The 20366-nt window shown below is 31.5% G+C and overlaps 1 protein-coding gene across 3 annotated transcripts in view; it reads right to left on the bottom strand.

Annotated features, from left to right (window-relative positions):
- LOC116426304 (uncharacterized) overlaps positions 1 to 20366 on the bottom strand; it is a 175396-nt gene that overhangs the window by 86447 nt on the left and 68583 nt on the right. Inside the window, exon 2 of one of the 3 annotated variants that reach the window (XM_031975092.2) lies at positions 18907 to 19002. The exons of the other annotated variants lie outside the window; for them this stretch is intronic. The gene's annotated coding sequence lies outside the window, so the exon portion shown is untranslated. The remainder of the gene's footprint in view (positions 1 to 18906; positions 19003 to 20366) is intronic. 3 annotated transcript variants of the gene reach the window in all.

Raw genomic sequence — 20366 nt, 5'->3', positions numbered from 1 at the left:
TTTTTAATATGAAGACTGTAATTTTTAGTGTAAACAAATTTTTTAACGAAGGCTAGAAGTATTTAAATAGTAGAATAATTTGTAATATAAAAAGATGTTTTTAGTGCGAAATAGGAGTATTTAACCCTAATCGTACCACGTGTTTTTATAGCGAATCATACCACGATGTGACTCTCAGTCACTTATGAGAATAAAAGGAATGATTAAAATGTTATTGTTTTTGCTTATAAGGACCAAATTTTAAAAACACAAAAAAACTTTTGGAAATGCAATATGAAATAATCAAAGAATTTAAGTAAAAAGTTCAAATGTGACTCAAAGTCACATCGTGGTCTGATTAGGGTTAAATACTAGAACATCTTATAATATAAAAAAATAGTGATTTGTAATATAAACAACTTTTCTGGTGCAGAAATAAGAGAATTAAACAATATAATATTTGTAACATAAAAAATAGTAGTTTGTAACACAACGAGCAAATTAAAACGGTTACAAATTGGAATAGAAACGTTTTAATTTTCTAGAACATGTCAGAACGAATCACAGACATTTGAAATGTTCTATGCGTCGCAGTGCCGCTTAATTATGTCGGAAACGAAATTACAAATAAGGTAATATGGAAGAAAGGAATAGTACAGATGGATGTAATAAAAAAGGTAACAAGTAAATACCCGCGTGTAACAAGCGTTGTCGGGCTCGCTCGAAGGCCGTTGACTCTGTGAAACTTTCGCCCGACGCTTTCATGTGGAGCAGACATAAAGGCTTGCCAGGAACACGGTAAAAAGTACACGACATTCGGATTGCACACCGAAATTCACGATCGCCGGGTTCAACTTTCTTTGTAAACAAAAGAGTCGACGGAAATTACATTTGTGAAATTTTTCCGGTTGATTTGGCTTGAATACATACGCGTCAATTAGTAGAGACATGAAAAATTGCTTACTGCATTTCATCTTAAGCGAGGAACATAATGAGCATTGACTCCACTTAACCCCTTGCCCTATGATTTCTTCGTCGATTGTAATACAACTACTTTGGCATTAATAATTTATTGGAAAAGGTGAAAAATTCTAGGCATATTCTACGTATTCGTTTACTTTGAAGTATGTATCTGCCTTGGAACTACAAATTTTATTTTCTACCCTTCGTTTTGTAATATCGGATTAAATTATGTCAACACTGGAACTACCGTCAAAATTATGGGTTTTAATTTTTTTATTTTGCAATTATTGATGTTTGAACAGTGTTAATTATTCGGAATGATTTTTAAAATAAATAGTTTCACCATTTTGTCGAAAGAAGTTTTACATTGTGAATATCATTAATACCTAACAAAAAGAAAAATATTTAAACCGTTTATTGATAACAGAAGGATAATGTTTAATTTTAATTCGAAAGACTTGAGTAATATGTTTGTTAAATTTTGTTTAAAAGTTTCACCTCGAATCTGGCACGTTGTGATATGGCAAGAGGTTAAATGATTTTAAGCGTGTTGTCTTTCTTTCTCAAAAAATACCGAGGTTCTTTGTTATTTGTGTAGATTCGTGGTTTTAAAGGTTGGACTAACAAATATATTTTATTTATATTTTTTATTATATTTTCGGTACTTTATGGAATTTTTTCAAATATATTATTATTTATATAAGATATGTTCAGTGTAACCTATAGTAATTTTATGCTTCTGTGATAGGAGAAAAAAATTAATTCAGTATGTTATTATTTTATTTTGAACCGACTGATTAAAATAATATATATTCAATATCTATACTATTACTGTCAATGTCTACTATAAATCTGTCAAAAAACATTCCTACTTTTCAGTAATTGTATGCATAAAACATAAAAGTGTGTCAATAATGTAATTAAAAAATGTTTCCTAAATGTAAATTAAAAATTATTTTATATCTTAATAATGTAATCTTAATTTATTCTAAAAGTGCTAATATTAATTGCAAAAATTATATATGTAATAACAAACCGAAGAAACAATTTCTGACTATTTAAAATTATTTTTAAAAAACAGTAATTTCGAAGTATTTTAAATACTCTATTAAGTTAACTCAAAAATAACTTTCGTTGGAGATAAAAAAATTCAATGGAAAGGTAATAACAAAAATTCTTCAGCTGAATAATAATATGATACATTGCATAACAAAGAAGAATATATAATAAATAAAAAATATTCTGCAATTGCGTTCGCTAGAAATAAAAATAAGAGGCAGAAATGAAAGTTATTTACGACTCGGCCCAGTATGATGTTACACGTGAATACTATAGTTGGACGTAATAATTATTAAATTTCGAGCGGTGAAATCAACCAATCAGTTGCGCCGAGAACCAGATAAAGATCGAAGGAGTGTGTTAACAATATCGCCAGCTTTATTAGCACGAAGTATACTCACACTCTGAATATTCACGAGTTAAATAATAATGTTATTGATGAATGCACTTCACTGGTGCATGTGAACATGAAGTAATTTAATATATCTAACCTTTTCTTCTTCATTAAATTCTCATGACAAGCAAACTCACACCAAGCATGCACTTGTTAATTTCATGTGAATTCAGAACTTGATATACATAAGTATAATGATCGTCTAGTTTAAATTTACCTGATCAGTCAAAATTAATTTCAAATTCGGAAACATTAATATTTATTTCGAACGATTTGTATGTACTAATTTGTATAGGTTTTAATCCCACATAGTGCACAATTTCTTTCTTATGATAATGTGATATATCTGGGTCACTTTTATTCTTCTTTCGAAGGTTACTTCGTCGATCATTCCTTAGTAAAATGTAAACATCATTGCTAGACTGTAGATTTTTATGCAAATATTGCTCTTGTTACATTATTTTACATAAGCGAGAATCAGAGAGAAACCTGTTTCCTCTGTCGATAGTTACGTGAAATTAAAAATGATATAAAAATCTAATTAAGTTTTCTCTAAACCGTTTCCGTTATTACCATCTTATACACTCGTATAAATAGCTATAAATGTACAAAATTCATAGTCTAAGCATTAATTAAAAATAGATTATGGGATGACGTGACTCATTCAATGATTTTAATTGATCCCTATAAATATACGGGGTGTTCCTTTATTATTAATTATCAGACTGAGGATTTTTATGAATTTATAGCTTATAAAGGTCCCCAAGAAAGAATAGGGCAAAAACTTTTATACAATTTCATTCTTTTTACGTTGATCTTAATTTACTAAAATTGTATAAATGGGAAATAACATGGCATTTGACTTGAGTTTAGCTTATGTCTCTTGATTAATTTAATTATTAAAAGGAAATTAATTATAATGGAACATTTCTGTACTGTGTATGGAGGTACATGAGAACAAATGTCAATGGCACTATTAATGTGCATTCGAATAGAAATAATAATGCAAAAATACACTTGTTTTTAGATCTGCATTATAACTGTTCAGCACTTTTGTTTTTTCTACTGTACTGTTCCTTATGAAACATCATCTGATTAACCGATTAACCTTTGACCGTAGTGCGTTGTAACTCAAAACCATCAGCTTTGTACGGCGAGATGCACCTTCTCCGTTATATTTTCGCCAAGACACTTGGAGAGCACGCAACATACACTTTAAAAAAGTATCACAAATCAGTAAAACAATATTATAAATTTCAAAAATTTAAATAACATGAAATACGGTTGTAAATGTAAATAAATAAACATTTACACATATAACGAAATCATAAATCTTCACGAGATACTTTTGGATTTATTTATGATAACAGTGAATAAATAAATTATGAAAAGAACATTGCACTGTTATTAAATAGTTTTCAATATTTTTATTTGATCGACTGCTATTTATGAAGCAATATCTCCGATACAAAACTCAGTTTAATAAAACAATTAGTATATTCTACTAAATTTTTTTTAATTAACAATAAAAAAGTGAATTGATAAACATTTGAGATTACATACGTATTGTAGGTATTGTTTACAAACAATATAACAATACACACATATTGAAAGTTCAAATTCGATTTTCTTGAAAATTAAACATCAGACAAAAAAATTGTTATTGTATATTTTTTTCTTACTTTTTTAAAAACCTCTCATTTGTTTAATATGTTATTTAGACACTCCCTGTATGTACAGGAGTAGTTTTTCAGCGGTTAAATCCGTTTTTGCATACTCCTTTATCTTTTCCATATTGATTTCCCTAAAAATGTTTCTTTTAATGACATCTCAGAATTGCTACCAACACAACTAAGATCATTTATACATATATCACGGCTTAAATTATTGCAAATCATTTTTATTCGTATTCAATTGTACGTCTTTGAAGAATGGTGATTAAAAAGTCACCCGGTTAACACGTTAATAGACGTGTGAACACGTGTGTACAGGATGTTCGATTACGTAGTATATATTGCAATGGGTGACTTTACAAGCCAAAATAAGACGAGAATTATCAATTACAAAATTGTGATTTTAGTTCCGTTATTAAATTAATAAGAATTAAAATTCATTCTTGACTATGATGATCTATTAACAATGACGCGCGTGAGGCAGGTTAGTTTTTACGATAGAGTCATATCGAAGAAAAGACTGACATAAAACGTGACTCACGCGTTCTAATTAATAAATTAAAAGTGACGTCAAAAGTGCAATTTTATTGCATGGAAATTTCGTTTTATATCTGCATGAATAGATCGTGGGTTTTATGCATTTATAGCGTTCGCGAGTGTGTCAAATGCAACCAAACTCGAACCTTCATAATAAAATAGTAATAAACCTTGATGAGTTATGAATTAAATAGTCGCAATTTTGGTAAAACACGTATAAACTGTAATTAGTGCTACTTTAACTGGTGTATATTTAGATGATATGTTCTGTACGACGATTGGTTGTGTTGTATTCATCTATATTAAATGTTAATGTTTTGAAAAATAATCCCACTGTTTGATTGTTAAATACATTGTTCTGGGATTCCCGGACATCGTCGCCTAAAAATAAATGTCAAATATGTTTGCATGTAATGTATAGTGGCGCTGGTATAAATAGAGAACCGTTGTACAATATTCATTCTTGTTTTTATATACATACAAAATTTTAAAACGCTAATAATAATGTAATTAGTACATATGTTCTTAGGAGCACATAAAAGGTGAATCGAATAAATATTAATTTCACTGAAATTCGTTGGAAGCATTGTTACAATCTAGTTTTCAATCTTAATGTAATACATTGGCTTCATATTTGCAGTTATTCATTTGATATTATTATTTATATGTAGGTATAAAATTATATATTACTATCAGAAGTACATACCACTCACATCAGAATGGCAGGTTTTAGTTTTCTTATTTTGCAATTATTGATATTTAAAAATATCCAACATCCGAAATAGTTTTGAAGGTGAATAGTTTCACTTAAATACTACAACTAATGTCAGAAAAAATCGAAAAAAATGTATTGTTACAATTTTTATAAGGATTATATATTAACTCTAATGAATTATCCATAATTTTAGTGTTGAAGATAAATAATTTTACTTGAATACTATAATGAATATCTATATGAAGAAATCGAAAAAAAAATATTCTAACAATTTTTATAATAATTGCATATTAATCGTATTAAATGTTCGGTAGATCTAGTGTTAGAAATAAACAATAAAGTCATTGTTTATTTCTAATATGGATAGACTGGTATTTTTAGGCACTGTAACCGAAAAGCGCTATTGCGCTGCTTGCCACTCATACGGTTAAAAATGATAAGTAAGTTAACCCTTATAGGCACGTGTGACTTTGAAGCCACATACCAATATGTTGTCATCTTATCGATTTACTTAATTTTGCATAGCAAACGTCATTGTAATTCCAAAATTACAAGGTACATTCGTTTTAATATAACCATTAAAACTATCGAATACATCGTTAATTTGTATTTGCAGGTTGATATTTGTTAATTTTATACTACATACATTTTCTCATAGTCATAAAAAAAAGTTCAGCCTATAGAGGGTTAACGTATATTGTCAAAACAACTGTATTTTTCCTGAAAGTTTTTCTTTGGCACCTACACAGTTAAATCACAAAGCCTGCACATAAGGAACTAAAGCCAAGAACCATTCATCGAACTCCAGTACCCCTGCTTCCCGCGAAACGTAACATCTTGATCTATCGAACGCATGCCAATAGTCGAGTCTCGCGAATAACAGACCGAACCAATCGGCCGGTTGAAAGGCTTAAAATTAATCAAGGCTCATCGGGTGTCGAATCGACGACGGTGTTAAGAAATAAACTCTGACCCTGACGTAATCAATTAAGCGCAGCGAGAGGAGTTAACGCTGTGGGGCCATGGCGGAGAGGATTCTCGGAGCGACTGCGAAGTCGGCGGCTGGCGAATCTTCTCAAGGAAGGGAAGCAGAAAAGAAGGAAGTGAGGAAGGAAGGAGGAACGGAAGAAAGGAAAGGAAAGGAAAACGGAGAGGTTCCGTGCCGGGTCTTTCTCACGACGGAGGCGCATCGTGTGCCCGCTATCGGTGGATCTCTCGTTGGATCCTAGTTGCGATCTCCTACAGCCACCTACGAGTAACCGCAGCCATTTAAATTTGTGCCATTATACTGCGAGGGGCGGGACACGACGAAAGCGCAGTGGTCTAGAGTGTATAATTAGAAAGAGAAAAGTTTGAAATTGAAAGTAAAAAATGTAAGTGTTAGTGGATATATCATATGCTACATAAGATAGATATAATAAGATGATACGTAGTGGAAATATTCGATAGCATAACATGAATCATGTAAAATAATATCAATTAAAAAATTTGATAATATAATGCGTAATAATCCTCCAATAGTAAATAATGAAATGAATCCTATTCATCTAGAACTTCCTATTCAAAATAGACCTACAGTAAATGTATGATGCACTCAGAGAATAAATCCTAAAAATTCGATTACTAATATTGCATGAATTATTCTTAAATCAAACGTATCTTTTTGTCCTCTAACATTTATAATAATTTGTGAAATTAACCCAAATCCTGTTAAAATATAAACTTCTGGATGGCCGAAAAATCAAAATAAATACTGATATAAGATTGAATCTCCTCCTTCTGATGACTAAATCCTTGAATTTTTAATCTTAATTTCGATCAGTTAATAACATAGAAACTGCATCTGCAAGAACTAGCAATGATAAAAGTAATAACATTGTAGTAACAATTACTGATCATGAAAATAATGCAATTTCATATTGCAAACTGAAAATATTTAATTTTAACATACGGCGTTGGAATATTATTGAAAAAGTAAAAGTATAGTGTGACACTAACTGTACCGGTACTCTCATCGTAACAACTAATTAATAACTGGCTACAAAATAAAATAGGCCAGACAATAAATGTTTTTTAGTGGAAACAGAAACGAAGGGACAGATAAAAATTGAAAAATAATTAATTGGACAATATAGCAATTGATGTAAAGTTAAATGAACGAAAGAAAACAAACGAAGAATTTTAAATCTGTTCATTTGACGAGTTCATGGCATGGTTAGTCTTAATACTAATTTTCTTGCATAATTCCCAAATTTCAAAGTGCCCTTGGCAAAATGAGAACATGACTAAATAAAAAGGGAATAAAGAAACAAATTGCTATTAGGAAAATGGATATGTTGAGTCAAAAAGTTTAGTGCATAGCAACTTCTGGTATTAGATTAACATGTTGACTGCCTTAATCACTGTATACCGGAGCTTTTAAATGGCTCCAAAACAATTACACTCAAGAAATTCATGTCGAATAAAAATATTCATAGTAACCTAAGTAATTATATAATAGTATAACGTAAAAACAGTGATACCGAATAACCAATAATTATTTCTAATACCATTTCCCTTTGTTATGAAAAAATAAGTAATATTCCATATATAAGACGCACAAAATTGTCGTGACAGCTAATGTGTTAAGTTTCCATTTCTTTAACATTGAAACTTTGATTATGAATTAATTACATGATTAAAAAAATTAATTTAACAATACGACAACTGAAATCAATTAAAGTCAAGATGCAAATAAAGTAAAATCAAATAAAGTAAGGATGCAACCTTGGAGTTTCTATAAAGAAATTTCAAAAACTCAATTTTACTGCTCGGCAGTTTTATTCTTAATATAATCCTTCTATATAATAATCCTATTATAAAACTATAATTCTAACGACTTGATTTTTGTTAGGTTCAATTTAAAATATGAAAATACATAGAAAATATCCCCAATAAAATAATGATGAATAAATTTGTGATCGATAAGTAAATAATTAAAATAACGTTTTCCTCCTAATCCAACAATTTAGGCCACTATGCACTGGGCCAATGAGAACACTTTGCGGTCAGAAGCATTGGGTTCTTTCCGGTTTCGAGTGATTTCCGCCTGATGTCACGGAATAACGGATGTTGTCCGGTTGATGAGTCGGCTGTAGTGGTGTTCGATTTCGGGTAACACGTGAAATTATCAATGAGGTGTCACTTGTACTTGGGTGACGGTGGTATTATATATTAGTCAGGAATGATTGAAGCTGTTATTTGGAAGAACGGTTAACAGGAAATATGCTTTACGATGATGATGTAAGAGGATTATGAACAGTCGTAGAAAATAAAACGCTGCAATTTAAAAGGATGTAATTTAAAGAAACTAAATTTAAATAAAAGTGTTTAACACTAACAGTACCAGCACTTTTCCTATCGTAACTAGTCCAGTAAATTAGTTACAAAATAAAGGTAAACAAGCTACATGATACATCTTTTAGCGGAAACAGACACAAAAAGAGAGGCAAAAATTGAAAACTGATTTAATCGGATAATATAGGAAATGGAATAAAGTTAAATGAACGAAGGAAAACGCAGAATTTTAAGTCCGGTCATTTGACTGGTTTCCGGTCACGGTAGGTGTTTAATTGATTTGTATTAAAGTTTTAATGGTAATGATTTGAAAATTGTAACACAAATTTCATTGTAAATAAAGTTCAACGAATTTCATTGTATTTTGTAAGTTATTGTGTTTATCGTATATATGTTCGATGAAAATACAAACGCATTTGTAGCCCAGTTATAAAACACTACATGAAATTATGTAAATTTGTATTGTGGTAGAGAATTTGCTATTTTTGTATACAAACAGTTATAATCTGTTTGTGAACACTTTTTAAATGTGATAATACTAAAACAATTGTAATTGAACAGATAAACAAATGTTACGAAAAAGATTTCTGATTTCACTTCACTTCCAGTGTTATTATTGAACATACAATACTGAAAATAACATTAAATGTACTATGTTCTGCCTTGAAAAATTATTCTGCAATAAATATTTCGGAAACAATAAGGAATCATTGTTTAATGCAGTGTGATTACGTGAAATGTTGTCTTACCACGTGTCGAATATTTTTTCGAGCATTATATCACTAAAAAAACAATATCAAAGTCAACGTATGTCACTTGCCTGACTTCCCTTGAAAATAATCTTAAGTGCTTTTAACTAATCGAAGGATCTTTGTTATATAACATTTCTACATACACTCCTACCTTTTCTACGTCTATTATCCTCCAAAACCATATTTCTATAAAAAATACTGTCACTATCATCATATCGATTAGAAATATCTCCATTCTATTGTATCAAAAAATTAGTAAAAAACATAAGAAATAATAAATTAGTATTATCGATGAAAAATTATGAAAATTATATATCAATTAAAAAAAAAATATAAAATACGAGAAAACATTTATCTTAGAAAGATTAATGCATTCCATATTTTATTTTTGTCGCAAGCAATGTTTTATTCATTGCAAGCAAGATTTTTCCTCTAACGTAGATTTTTACAAAATAGCCTGTGAAAATGTGGACTTGCGCAAGGATCCACATGTAACAATTGCATACTACTATAAACACTTTAATGAAAACAAGTGTTTTAATTATAATCTAATAGCATAGCTAACATAATTGAAGTTGCTGAGAACAGGTTTTTCTTCTCAGAAAATTCATTCGTTTGTCGTCATTGTCGTGTAAGTTTCCACAGCCATTTTTCTAGTTTTGACTACCGACTGATTCACTAGCAATTCTCAGCTTTTTTTATATGTTGACACCTAGGTAAACTAATTTTGAAGAATACAGCAGTAAAAACGATTTCCTATCAAATTATAGCATTTAAAAATATCTATCTGTTATCAAAAATAGAGTATAACGTTTCGTAAAGCTTACAAAAGAATATATGTATGTAATATTACTTTTCAGGGTGAATCTAAATTGATGGTGGAACCGATAAAAATCCAAGGGAGTGCGGTGAGCACGCTTTGGAAGCATCTGTAGCCATAAATTTTGGCAAGTTAACGGGAGGTAAAAGTCAAACACGTGGCTTTGAGCTGTACGTTTTCGGACGGCCGCTTTAAAATCGGTACATCGTTTTATGAAGGCTGCGAGAACGAGCAGAAACGGCAGGCTGACGAGAGACTTTTTCAAAAACTCCTCGTTGGCGTTTTATTCTCTTCGAATGATCCCTAATTTAGTAATCCAGATTCGATGCGCGGCCAGATTTACGCAACGCGAACGAAAAAACCGAGAAACAGACATAATTTCCATCGTGAAAGGGAATTGATTATAGGATTGCGAGAGTTGAATACACTCAGGAGCTCATACTTTTCCTTGTTGCGTGTGGCTCTGTCCGATGGAATTTCATGAACATTTTTCATGTTACGAGAATAGCAAGTATTCGCTGTCTTATGTAAACCTGATGTGTGAATGGAATTTGCGGTAAAAGTGACAGTGAAAGAGTGTTGACTGACTTGAATGCAATGTTATAACCCCTTCTTCTATAACGTCGACTCAAAGTTGTGACGAAAATTTTCAACGGAGTTCGACCAATCTAAATATTATTTATTTATTTTTCATATAAGTGAAACCGAATTCGACAGATCTATATGTTATTTATTTATTTTTCATGCAAGTCAATTATCACTTGTCCATTATCAACCTTTAACACGCTGACCGTCACGGCTATCACTGATGACCTGAACTTCCGAATTGTTTGAACAATTACAGAAAGGAAACTGATGGCAAATAAAGATATTCAGTTACTGTACGTAACAGCAGTTACTTGAGAGCTATGATAACAAATAATTAACAATTCATTGTAATGGCATTTGCCTTTGTTACGAAATAGTAAGTAACATTATGCGAAACGCTCAAAATGCTCGCGGCGATCAACGTGTCATCTTTAGACTCTAAAGTTTAGAGTAAATGTAGACACATAACAAGCACCAAATTCTTTTCTTTTATTACTAAAATTATCAACGATAACGTAGCTATATCGGGCATAGTTCTGAAAGAAATTATATGCCAAGGTCTTGAAACTTTGAAGTTTCAGTTCTATGCATTATGTCGGTTCTTAAAGGATGAACTGCTGGTTCCGTTTCTCCAAAGCTGTTTGTAAAGCAGGAGATTAAAGTGAAAGTGGCATTAAAAATCATGTTGTTAATGATAAAAGGGAGACCTATGTAAAATAATAATTAAATAATTATTTTGAAATGCAATAAAAGGAAAAATTAATATATAAAATATATAAACAAAATAATATGTGAAAAATTATGCAATATACTTTAAACATATAACGCATGTAATATTTAATAACATTATGTGACTACATATTGATATTACAGTACATAAATCTAAAATAATAGCAGCTAAATTCATTTCAAACATCTTCTAATAAAACTTTCTTTCAAACTATCGAGTAATACACAGATGAAAAAGGATTTGGAACCACTGATGTGTGATTGAAATTAAATAAAATTATTTTTACGTTATTGACTTATTTCTTCAAGATATCACATACGTTTCGATTGAATCATAATTTCGGAACCATGACAGTACCAACCATGAGTAGGTCACACAATTGATTAATTGCTGAATAAATTAGTTATTTTTAACACAATACACTCGCTAAAAAAAGAAACAGATCCTTTATTATTCTAGTTTTTGTACTAGAACAGGTATTTACGTAAAGACATGAGAACTATTAATCCAACTACTCGTTATTCTAATGGCAATAACAATACATGCAAATTATACAACGTATAATTTGCAATATTAACATATACTATATAATTCTGAGAGTGCATCATAAAAGGGATACTTAACACGTCCAATGCCACCGTAAATTTCAGTTACATTTTGCTCATAAAGTATATCGATTTTTAAATAATATATTAAATTAAATTTAAGTCTTTGGTGATTTTTATATTTCGATATAATTTCTTTATATTTCTACTGCTTTGTAACGTGTACTGCTATCTGTGGCTACGTGTCTCATACGAATATTTTCTTGAAATAATTACCACGTGCGGTACACGTGGAATTTGAAAACAAATTTTTGTGTACAATAACATAGTACACTAAGAATCGATAAGAAACTTAACGCGACCTATAAATTTCAGATGATATAAAGTATAATTTTGTTCATGACGTTGTACATGAAATTTGAATACCTTTAAAGAATATAGTTACATTTTTTAAAAAGAATACTGATAGAAAGTAAAACCGTCCAATCTACGCAAATAATAAATACTGAACTTTCTGAATTGACCAAACAGAACCAGTTACAAATCTACATAGACACTAAAAGAAAAAGGAAAAAAGAAGATACTTTGTAGAATAATAACAAAGAAAATGCAAACTCAATACAAGAGAGACGAAACAAAACACAGTCGCCCAATTGTTCGGAGTGCAAGGATCGATCGCGGGGCGATCGGATGTCCTCAATTCAAAAAATCGCACAACAAGCCGCTTATAAAGAAGTTGCTCGGCCCGGCACCGACGAGGAGAGAGAAGGATAAAAAAAGAGAAGAAACGTCGGGACCACTTTCTACAACGTTGCTCCAGTTACAATCGAGACACAGAGTACCTCCATACGGTTATAAAGCGATCAAAAGGTGCAAGATCACGGATCGCCGTCGCAAAAAGCGAGCAATGAGACGCGACCGGTCGGCCGGACCTCCCTTCACCCTTGACTGCCTTCGAAAGGTTCGTTAAGAGGCGTCCTTATATTTATTTTAGGCGATTTATTATTTAAAACGAAAAAATGTCAAAGGGGGCGGAATGGGGGGAGGAAAAGAAACGATGAAAATGGTAGTTAAAGCTAGCGCTCTAAAGCGTACATCGAGTTCACATGGCGTGCAATAAACAGGCAAATCATGGCAAGCAATTTGCGTCGAAAAAAAGGAAACAAAATTTGTGTTGTTGCGGTGAACGTGAAACGTTGCACGGCTCTGCTTGACCTCGAACGGGGGTGGTGGAGAGGTGGCGCACGGGGGGTCAAGATCATTTTCTGCGGACTTTCTTTCGGTATACATTTCGAATCACGGCAAGGCTGTGAAAAGATCAACGTACGGGGTCGACGAACTCGAACGCACGGACTCCCATAACCTTGTTCCTTGATTTTTATATCGACCAAGAAACGACGGATTATAGGATTAACCATGAAAATATCGATCCACCTTCCGCACCACTTTCATTCCTCCCTCTTCCGCACGCGCTTTTAATCGCCTCCCTTCAATTTCGCATGAAATAACGCGACTACTCGTGCATCCATAACCTTTACGCTAGAACTATCACACACGTCAAAATAGCGGGTTTCGATTCTTATTTCGCGAGTATTGGTATCTTAAAAGCGTTAAATATCCGGAATGAGTTTAAAAATAAGTAGTTACAGTTGTATACTATATTGAATATATGAAGAAACCAAAAAAAATTTATTGTTACAATTTTAATAAGGATTACGCATTAACCTTGTGCCGGTAATATGGTTTGTCATTAATGTGACAGGAAATTTGGAGCTTTGCGCGCACACTTGATTTCTTATTGTTACGAATTGTTTAAGTGTTTGAAAAAATTCTAAAATATTTATTATAGTCTAAATATTTACTATGGTCCATATAATATATAAATCTCACTGTATCTAAATCTTTATATTATTTTCCAATAAGAATGAAAAATCGTGGTGAAGTCATGGAGAAATGAGATTTTCGGCAGGCCTTTAATAGTCTACAATGCTGAGGGAGGGTTAATCCCTTGTTCTATGGTATGATGCCAGACTCGTCATGAAGATTTTAAACTGAATTCGACAAATCCAAATGCCATTCGCTATTTTTAAATATAAATTAAATATTAACTCTTTGCAGACGAGCATTTTTTGAACTTCTAGAAATTTCTTCCATAAGGAAAGTAAAAATCCATCAAGCTCTTAAATACTAGAAAAGAAAAATCACGTATTAATTTATGCGGTATCCTAATCCTAATCTCGAACCCAATCCCACGTTATTTGCATAATGACATGATTTATTTACAGCTTTCGATTTCAGGTATAAAAGCTCGAAGTCGCCATTACGGCAGCATTCAACCAGTTAATTTTCTGCTAACTTATAAATCAAGCCTAGACACAAGATAAATACCAAATTCGTTCAGAAATTTCGAAATACTAGAGTATGAGTGAACTGTTCGGGTTACTTCTTTAGGGTCTTCTTTTATTTGATATCTTCATTAATTAGCAAAAAAATTTCTGAAATAAATCAAAATAGCACACTTAATTTAGACTACCATCCATAACTAAGGAATACACAATACAGTCATAATTTAAAGCAGTTGCCAATGACCCAACGGGGTTGACGCAACTTAATATATAAAATAAAAAAAGATAATAATAAAATAGTTTCACTAAGCACAGTTACAAAATTATTTGACAAGAAGTTAATCATATTAAACCCTCGAAAGTTCCAGTGTTAATAACCGTAAATAATTTCTCGCGGAAGTAACGAAACAATTCAAACAGCACCTCGTCTTGTGAGAAAGTAATGAAAATGGCCGGCAACGGAAGAGGAAAATCTACTCGCTGCTCCCTGTTAGCTGTCTGTCCGGGCTTGACATTAAAGTCACCGCGGGACGGCGCGTGCAGGTGGATGCGAGCAATGTTCCGTAACGAGGGAAGCGAAAGAATGAATGTCAAGTGTGTCACGCAAGTAAAACGTCTACCCGGTTTATCGTCGGACAATTGTGCGCGGCCATCCATGCGCGCACATTCCTCGTTGCCGTTTTCTACGGGTTTCCTGCTCTGCTCCGCGCTGCACCGAGCGACGTCACTTAACGCGCGCGCACGAGCGTGCATTCGATTTTATTGATGTTAATACGTTCATTCAAAAGACCCTCGTCGCCGTTGTCACTCGACGGCGTGATTGGCTAAGTTCGCTCGGCGCTGTATTGCGAAGCGAAGGTCAGGCTACCGTAAAACTTTGCTCCGCGGAATCAAAGGCCTTCGAGATTAAATTGGGTGACACACGGATTCAGCTGGCAGACGCGGCAGCCGGGATTTCATTAATCGATAATTGATTTGGTAACTGGTGCCGGGAATAGTGATTTTTTTGGAAACAGGCCACGCGTTAATGGCATTACTTCGTAATAGTTGATGGGAACTGGTGATGAAAGAGACTTCAAGGCTACTGCTGACGATCTTGGTGTCCTTTGGTGCACTGACATTAACGACATTCAGTTTTATGTAGAAATTTCGAAAGATTTAGGGGATCTCGTATCAATATATTTATGTTGATTTATTTTCTTAACTGATCGATACTTTTAATGGAAGTTTGTGAAATTGGTTTGCTGTATTGATAAAAAAAATTTGTACTTATTTTTGTTAAGCGATGTGGTGATTTTATATTATATTGTTAGTTTGCAATTGTATGTATATATATGTATATAATTTAGGATTTAATAAATTATTTATATATTTTAAATAATAAGTGAATTATTTTAAAGAATTTCTTGCTTCTTAAATACTGCAGAAGAGGCAATAATTATTTAGTATTATTTTAGTTTCTTTGTAAATACTTTAATGATAATTTTAATATAAAAATAATGTACAAATAATTCATTTTCTGAAGCACGAGAGCTTTGTTCAATGACATTTTGCTTGCTATGAGCAATTCTTAACCATGCCAGGCATTAATAGAATCTGCGAACAGCAGTAATTGAGTATTAGACTGTTATAAGAAGATTGGCTCAAATAAGATTATGCTATCAATAGAACTTGCATGTATCAGTGACTACCTCTATGCACTTTTAGAAGATGGACATGATTCAAGTTGTTTCATTTATTTTGAGTTATTCTTTCAATTAATTGTGCTACAATTAAACAATAGATCAAATGTATAATTAAAATAATTAGAAACTATTTAATACTGTTACTATTCTAACTGTTTAAACTATTCCTTGTTACAAAATATTACAAAGAAAACAGAATAATTTTTATTATTATATCATTTTAACTAAAACCTTTAAATTCATTAATTGAATAAATTTAATTTCTTAATTGATTTTGACTTATCCATAAAAAAAGAATGTAATTAAAAAATGTACAAAAGATATTTGTAAAAGGTCGATGCACCCCAAATAGAAAACTTTCAAAATCATTTGATACCCACGATACCAAAAATACACGATTTAAAATAGGGATAACATTCAATTTAAAAATAATTTTAAAAAACTTCGAAAATAGTCAGTATACAAATTCTTTTTTAGCACAGCGTGTTTTATCTGGATTAAAAGCAATGTTACAGTAACATTTGTTAAGGGATTATTGAGATCAGTTTGGCTTTACTTGTTTGTGATTTGTTGATAGGAATTTTAGTGATCCACAAATCATTCGGCTAAGGATTTACGTGGATGGCACCACGCGTAGAACTCTTTTTATTAATGATCTATTTTTACATGAACGACCGAAATATATATCGTAGACTAATATTTATACTTTCCTCTATTATATCTTCAGAAGAATTTTAAAGAACTTAGAATTCTCCTCTTTTTTCGGAAACCAAATAAACACTAACAATTTTTTTTAATCTTTCGATTGTAAAAGCTAACAGTATAAAAAGAATATAATTTTACAATGAGGAATTATAGTTTACAACAACAATGACTTTTCGATAAATACGTAAGTCACATAAAATAATGAAAAGAAGAAGAACCTTCCTAACATGTTATAAACTTTTAGTTTACTTAACTTTCAATTGATAACTGCCTAACATTCACCAATCTCCTATTATTCTTTGTTTACTTCGTTCACTGCATGAAAAAGCTCACGAATAAAAATGTAAATGGTAAACTGTTAAACTGTTAATATTTACATATACAAATATCAATTTTAAACATATAGTTGTGCAACCAACCGTTTATGCAAATTTTGTTTATGCACCATTGAGAATCAAATGTGATAAAAATTGATGAATTCGTTCTAGATATACATATATTTCATTATCAACATTTCAACGATAACGAAAAGTAGTTCAGGTCATGGAAAACAGAAAACGCAGACAATTTTCACACGAGTTTTACCGATTTTATTGGACTGTGAAAGAGAGAACAGATTGAAGGAATAGCGTGTCAAAGAAAAAAAGGAAAACGATGGCTCGCTCCGTTTCCTCGGCGAAGGGACTTTCCCTAACAACATGCACGCGACTCGACACTTCCGACGCGTTAATTCGCGATGCATAGAACCGCGAAACACATTAGAAAACCCATGGGATGCGAACCTCGTGACTGAACTTCGTTAATCTTTTTCCGGTTACCGGCACGCAGCTGCGGCGAATACCGCGAGTTTCGTGTGTTCGCACCTGACAGGAAGGTGTCATTAATAGTTCGGCCGCATCAGTTTCAGTCGTTCGGTATTCACCGAGGTTCCTTTCACGATGGACACACTCTACACCGTAACTCCATTTACGCGGAACATTTTTTACGTATCTCTCTATTTTACGCGGCAAATTATAATACTGTTTATGCAGTATTGTTTATACGCAATATTAATTTATACGATCTGAATGTAGTGACACTAAATAAAATTTACCTTTGTTTTCTGAAATGTCATTATTATTTTTTGTTAATACGTTACTGTTACGACATTCTCCGCTGACTGAAGTTTCCAAGTTACAAGAAAATAATTATAACTTACCAGGTGATTGATGTTCAATAAACATGTTCAGTAGCGTAGGTAACTAGGTAAGTTGTGATAGCAAATGGTTAATAATTCTTCCTCATTATCTTTGCTACGGCAAGAATGAGTGATACATGAAACGCTGATGTTTTTCGTAGTAGTCAACGTTATAAATTGTGTGAAATAAATATATATTACTAAAACTTGTATCAGCTTTTCTTTTCCATATTTTGTTTTCTTTGTATTTATGAACGCTATTTACATGATTTTCATTCGTGTAAAACGAATCCACGTGGAACATATACTTCACGTAAATCGAGGAACGAGTGTAAGTCGGTTTAAGAAATGTAGAAGGTTGATAAAACTTGAAGTATTAGATTGTACTATAAATTTCTTTCAGACTTTGCTTAGATTGGCAGAAATTTTGGAAAGATGGCACTTTTTAGAAATTTAGAAATTTTATTATAAGACTTCTAGAAAAATGAAAAAAGTTAATAGATCAGAATGGATCATCTATAATTCAATATTTATTTTACATAGACCACGAATTCTCAATTTACGCGGAACATACAATATTGTGTACAATTTATGTATATGTTAATAAAATGAAAGGAATTTTGGAGACAATCAAATACGATACACGCGCCATTTTATCGTGAATCATTTCTAATTAGCAGTGTGGAGTTCTATGCAAATTCGAGAAAATTAGAATTACATGATATTTTATTTCCTTGATGAATAGTTTAAATAAATTGAAAATAAAATTAAACAGTATTTAATTTTACTAAAATACTGCGAGTTTTAAAAAATGTGTGAATACTATATATCCATAAAGTTGTACAGTTTGCTAATTATATTGTTATGTATGCACAGAAATGTGTAATCTGTTACGACACTCACGTATATTCAGTTGATATCCTTGTTTGCAGTATTCAGATAACGATATGATTTCTACACATCTGGACCAAAGCTGATAGGATGAATGAAATGTATTACCTGAAACAAATCAATGAAAAAATTTATTTATCTATCATATGTATCAATGAGTACTGTATTATATTTTTAGAAAATCTATCTAGATAACATATCTATAGATAAAATATTTATCTAATATTAAACTTGTGATATATTGAAATAAAATAGTTTTGTCCCTGATTTATGTTATTATTATATTACATATTATATAATATTACATTATGTTAATTTATGTGTACATTATCGTTAAATTATTTTAAAAAATATATCGTTTGTACCTCATCAAAAAATGTTGAATATTTCTAAGGAAAAACTTTTGAGTGCCAGGAATTAATGAATTAATTTGAAAGAATAAATATTGTTGCTATTCAATTTTTTCGAATAAAAGGTTTACGTTTCAGTTTCATTGTGTTCCATAAATGTGCTTAAAATGACCACCAAATCGAGTCTATTAATAGTAGCTGTACACTACTTAAATTCCCAGCTGATACTATGCAGGTCAAATCATGCATATATTTTCATCGCGTGACACGAGACCATCATACGGACCAAAGACTAAGTATATACTATCAGCGGATTAAACAATTCTTTCCGATAAGTATGTCCGTTCCACTCTGTGTAAATGCAAATTATATTATCTTTCCTCGAAAATCTCTCCCAATTTAAGTATCATTCGTGATTATCCGATATTTTTCCCGCGTTCGAGAAAGGCATCCGATGTTAGAAAGTTCCCGGCGTGAACACAAAATTCTTATAAAACCGTGACCATCGCGTGTACCTTTTTCCTAGATAATGTTTTTGTTCGAAGTTCAAAATATGAATTTATTTAACCAGTGCGTGTATGCGAAGAGATCTGACGTCTTATCGATCATGTTTCTAATTTGAATCATTTGAAATACATAATTTGTTCAAATTTGCATAATCAACAATTAAATACACCTAATTGTGTTTTTACACGATTTTGACTTCACACGAATTGTTTTTCTCCTTTCCCGCGATTTATTTGATTTGCCATGGATTAGAGAAAAATTTATTTTCATTTTACACGATTTGTTTGAATTAACATGAATTAGAGACTTCATTTTCTTTTCAGACCATTTATCTAATTTAACATGATCTAAAGAAACATTTATTTTCAGCTTACACGATTTGTTTGAATTAACATGAATTAGAGATTTAATTTTCTCTCTATACGATTTGATTCGATTCAACACAATCGCCCAAATTCTATCATAAATTTTCATATGGTTTATTATATTATTTTACTAATTTCTTAGGTCTGGAACCAATCTCTATTTGTGTATAGGTGCATTCTATTTTTACGTACGAATTTTTTTACACAGAACCTATCTATCGTGTAAAAATAGAATTGAGTGTAATCCGAA

This window comes from Nomia melanderi, chromosome 12, assembly GCF_051020985.1.
Source record: "Nomia melanderi isolate GNS246 chromosome 12, iyNomMela1, whole genome shotgun sequence".
Classification (NCBI taxonomy): Eukaryota; Metazoa; Arthropoda; class Insecta; order Hymenoptera; family Halictidae; genus Nomia; species Nomia melanderi.
Note: the sequence above shows the minus strand (reverse complement) of the source record. Positions and strands in the feature narration are given on the sequence as shown.